At 35.0% G+C, this 5,444-nt stretch overlaps 2 non-coding genes across 2 annotated transcripts; one reads left to right on the top strand and one right to left on the bottom strand.

Annotated features, from left to right (window-relative positions):
- Positions 1–107, top strand: LOC145117963 (small nucleolar RNA R71). Its single transcript, XR_013712954.1, has one exon. It is a non-coding gene; the product is annotated as a small nucleolar RNA R71 (small nucleolar RNA).
- Positions 108–5,337: 5,230 nt separating this feature from the next.
- On the bottom strand, positions 5,338–5,444 carry LOC145118047 (small nucleolar RNA R71). Its single transcript, XR_013713031.1, has one exon. It is a non-coding gene; the product is annotated as a small nucleolar RNA R71 (small nucleolar RNA).

Raw genomic sequence — 5,444 nt, 5'->3', positions numbered from 1 at the left:
AACTCATTTTGGGGGCAATTCCTTATCAATCCCTTGTAGCGTTCCCATGCTTCGTATAGTGACTCCCCCGGTTGTTGCTCGAAATTTGCTATGGCTTTCTTGAGTTTAGCAACTTTGGAAGGTGGGCAAAAGTGTTCTAAAAATTTCTCACATTTGTGCCCAAGTAGTAATCACACCGGGTGGAAGTGCTTTCAACCAATCTTTAGCAGCTCCCTTGAAAGTGACAGGTAGCATTCTAAGTAAAATTGTAGTGTGTGTAACATTTGGGATGTTAAAGTAGTCAGCAATGTCATTGAATTCATCAAGGTGCTTGTAAGCATCCTCATGATCCTTCCCAGAAAATGGTACTTCTTTAAGTACGGATAAAATGTGTCCCTTCAGCTCGAATATGGCAGTGGCTGGAATTGCGGGTTGCACTTGACCGGGACCGGTGTCCTCTCAGATTCTCTTCTTATATACCTCCATGGACATATCAACAATGTTTTCCATCTCGTTCTTTGGCTCGTCTTCAGGTTCACTTGTTTTGAATTCAAATTCGGTTTCAGACTCGTATTCAGATTCTTGAAGATTAGGATTTTGCTCAAAGCTTTCAATCTTGTTTTCGTCATTCTTTTGATTGCTTGACTCTCCCACGTTTTTCCCTTTCTTCTTTCCAAAAACTGATTTAAGGTCTTTGAAAGGCGACTTCTTTGGTGGTTGGTTTTCTCCTACGTTCTTATCCGTCTTTTTGTGAAGGGCTGACTCTGGATCTTCTAGTGGTGGTATCAAATGTGTGTTGGATCCACGGGTCATGAAGTATTGAAATAAAAACAAAAATATAAATGTAAGACGGAACAGAAACTAAATAAAAATGCTTATTGACTGCTTACCACGACGTGGTAGAGGGCACCACGTCGTGAGTTCGGTACTGAAGTAACTAATGCAAAAAAATTAACTTTTCGCAGGTCTTACCCCACAAAAAGGATCTATGAACTTAAAGCAAATAAATTTCTAAACTAATTAGCCGTTCCCCGACAACGACTCCAAAAACTTGATATGTCCTAATAGCTACACCTAATTTTACCTAATATCCTACTAGCTATTCGACCCAGGGCAGTGTACCCTTTCGCAAACAGTATATCACAAACAGTCGGGTATCGATCTCATGGAACAAAATTAATTAATTAACCTACTTACTATTAAATTAACCTAAAATTCTAAGCAAAAGTAAAATGGTTTTTATATAATTTTGCAAGTTTAGACAAACTTAAATTCTTAACAACTATTCAATCAAGTATTAAAAACACATCTGTTTAGTTCGAATCCACTTTCCCTCAATGGTTCTTTTAGTTATGGAAAATTCAAGTTGGTTACCAATTAATATATTATTAGCAATTTAAGTCCAAATTCACTAATGTTGAATCAGTTCATGTAGAGCTATACATGGTCACACATAATTTAACACAAAATCGATTATTAATTATTATTGGAGCTATGTAAGATTGATTAAGAAAACACAATATTATAGTCACAATATTTGTTCTCTAGCACAGCCAAAACTAATACTTTAATCACATAACTAAGATTGGTTGGATCCTAGCTCTAGCAATTCAATGGTCACTAAATTACTAGGTGTCAAGTTCATGTAATTTAATATTCACTAAGCTACACAGAACATGAGTTTAAGCAATTTAAGTATCAAATTCTAACATGCTAGGTATTAACCATCAAACACAAGCATTCAACCAACAAGAAAAATCCATAATCATAAAACTAATCCATGAGTTCAAGCTTCATCTAGCTAAAAAGAATTAGCTAGATTTAGCTACTCATAGTAACAATCAAACACACAATCTTCATTATTAAAAACATAGTAACTGTACCAAATTAAGAATAAAGTTATGATCTTCTCCTTCTCCTTCCTTTGATGCCAAAGCTTGATTTCTCTCCTAATTTTTCTCTAGAATTCATATTCAGAACCCTTTAATGTCTAGCCAACCTCTAAAATTCGTAAACATCAAGGTTATATATACTTTTTGTGATTTTCGAACTCCACGACGTGGACTAGGACTCCACGTCATGAATTTGGATGAATCCTTATCGGGCAAGGACTTCGACTTTTCGTGTGCTCATCTTCTATAATCTCCCATGCCACGTCGTGTAAGTGAAGTCCACGACGTGGATATAGTGTTTCCATGGGATTTTCTCTTCTTTAATTCTCCAAGCCTCCAAAGTTCCATCATTTGTTGCTTTTAGTCCTTGTTCTTCAAGGTGACTTCTTTTGGCTACAAAATGTAATTAGATCTTATAAGTACCACTTATCTATGCAAATAACCAAAATATTCATCAAAATGTATTCAAATATTGCCTAAAAATATGTATAAATATGGAAATATCAAGTTACTACAAATCATATCTTGAAAATTTTATTTCGTGCTAAGTAAGCTTATGACACAACATGAAATGTGGAGTAATAATGTTTTCTTACTCTAGCAAATTTAGAATTGAAAGTTGTGATGTTTTGGTTAAAACAAAGGATGAACTAAGACCAATTCCATGAAGTGTTTCTTGTCGGAAATCCACACTAACTTTTGAATATTTGTTTTAGCTCGTAAAGGAATGTTCCTTAAGAGGAAAAATTATATGTCAAGAAGTTGGTGGAAGTCTTATTTATCTTGAGAGTTTCAGGATTCAATCAACAATGAGTCTTTTAGTTATCACTAGCACACGAACTGAGGTTGACAACCTATCATGTTAAGTTAACACATTCTTGTTTCTGTGCACCTTCTAGTTGAGTTGGCAATACTTATGAGTTCTATGGTTCTCATTTGAATGCAAGTGGGAGCATAATGGTTATGATAGTGGGAGCATAATTTTTATGTTGGTATTGTAAGTTATCAACACTATTCGTAGGGAACAAAGATTTCAATTTGCGAATTGCAAAGTTTGGAAATTGTTTCGCTATAGTAAGACTTAAAGGAGAGGACACTCATACTTTGTTTCAAATCTAAAAGTTTAGATTGTAGGGTTTAATAGACTTTAGTCTTGGATATATACGAATATCACATTAAAATGATTCAACATAGGAAATTAAATATATGGAAATTGATATGTGCATATTTATACACACAATTATACATAATATCTTAATATTTTAATAACTTTTATACCCTTATTAGAACAAAAAGGTACTTAATTTCTTATGAATTGTGTTGTAGGGGTAAAAGACATGCTTAGAGCAAAAAGGGAAGCATGAAGCTGGAAGCTGGATGTTGGAAGCTAGGAGTTTGAACCAGTGCTTTAAAATGAAGAAGAAATATAATCAATACGCCGTGGTGGATTTCCCACGACCTGGAGACTTAAAGTTTCCCGATCAATTTCGAACACTTGTGGAATACGGGATAACCACGAAGACCACAACATGGTGGCCTCAACACGTCATGGTGCCCTGATTTTGGGAAAAGTATAAATATAACTCATTCTTCTATGAATGAAAGACTTTTGGCTGAAGTTTCTGACGAATTTCAAAGATCAAAGTGCAGAACTAAGGATTGGGAGTGAAGATACTAATTGAAGCTTGGAAATTTAAGGCACTAATGCAATAAAACTTCTCATTACAATTTTCTCTTTAGTTTAATCATGACTATGCTATTGAATTTCGTTTTTATATCTTTAATTGCTGAAATCATGGGCTAAACCTCATGAATTTCGTTTAGCCCAAGATTATTTGCTAAATTATGAGTTGATTTATGGATTGGATTTACCTTTTATTGGTTATTTGTTGATCTAGCTTATTAAAGAACATCACATACTTTTGATAACTACTTTTCTCTACTTATTGTTGAATTTAATTAAGTTTGTATGACCATCTTTCTTAGTTAAATTTGAATCTTATAATCTTGTGACCAGCAAAATTGTAGGACTAGAGTTTTGAATAAAACCTAGGGTTAAGTAGGAAAGTGGGTAAAAAGTGTAGGAGCTAATATATGACGACAAATCATATATAGAATTGATTCAAATGACCAATTTGATCAATTAATTATAAGTCTAATTAACTCGAACTGAACACTAGTAAACTTGTTAGTTTGTCCACCTGATTACCGTATGAATGAGCTTGTTTGCTAAAGGATTAAATGAGTGAACGCGAATTTGGTCATTATAGGAATCGGTAACCAATTAAACTATAATCCATTGCACTTCCATGAATCAACCATAATAACAAATAAATCTGAAGCTAAACGAAAGTACCTTAATTACCTTGGTTAATTAATCTTCGTGTTCCTTGCTTAGTTTTAGTGTTAGCTAATTAGTTTATAGTTAGTTAGTTTGGTAAATCAAGTTTCTAGTCTTGCAAAACTAGAGAAAAACCCTTTTCCATTTTATTAGTAATTAATTAATAGTATATAAAAATTAGCTAAAACACCGTTCCCTGTGTTCGATACCTGTCTAGTGTGCTATACTATCTTCAACATGGTACACTACCTTAGGAAATAATTAGTCACGTTAGTAGGATTGACTAGTGCATATTATTTTTCACATCAAATTTTTGGCGTCGTTGTCGGGGAACGGTCCATATTTGGTTAATTAGAATATGCTATTTTTAGGAAATTTTCTATTTATTTGCTTTTAATTTTTCTTTTTAGACTTTTCTTCGTTTTTGACTCACCACGTAATGGTAATTATCACCACGTCGTGGTGTCGTAACATCAAACCTTTAGTTTTAGTTTTTGTTCTTTTTACGCATTTTATTTGTTTATTTGCCGTAGTATATGACCAGAGGATCAAACACTCCTCTGATTCCGCCACTTGAAGACCCGGAGTCCGCTTTTCGTAAAAACACAGACAAGCCCGTAGAAGATTCAAATACACCTAAGAAGTCACCCTTCAAGAGTCTCAAATCGTTTTTTAAGAAGAATGGAAAGCGATAACGAATCAGAAAAAGGTAGCAATCAAGAAAGAGAACCCGACAACATCATGGCGGACATTGCTGACATTTCCATGGAAGCATACAAGAAGAGGATTTGTGATGAAACTGGATCGGGCCTTGTGCAACCCACCATACGAGCCACTGCCACATTTGAACTCAAGGGGCACATCCTTGCTGCACTTAAGGAGATTCCTTTCATCGGAAAGGATCATGAAGATGCTTATAAGCATCTTGATGAAGTCAATGACATCACCGACTACTTTAACATTCCTAATGTTCCACAAGAAACGGTGTTGTTGAGGATGCTCCCTGTCACTTTCAAGGGAGATGCAAAGGATTGGCTAAAGGCACTATCACCGGGCGCGATAACTACATGGGCAAGGATGCGAGAAGAGTTTTTGGAACAATTTTGCCCACCATCGAAGGTGGCTAAGCTAAAAAAGGCCATTTCTAATTTTGAGCAACAAATGGCAGAGTCGCTATATGAAGCATGGGAGCGCTACAAGGGTCTACTTCGGAATTGCCCCCAAAATGATCT

The sequence above is a fragment of the Lactuca virosa genome, chromosome 5 (genome assembly GCF_052849685.1).
Source record: "Lactuca virosa cultivar CGN04683 chromosome 5, Lactuca_virosa_CGN04683_v6, whole genome shotgun sequence".
Taxonomy (NCBI): Eukaryota; Viridiplantae; Streptophyta; class Magnoliopsida; order Asterales; family Asteraceae; genus Lactuca; species Lactuca virosa.
Note: the sequence above shows the minus strand (reverse complement) of the source record. Positions and strands in the feature narration are given on the sequence as shown.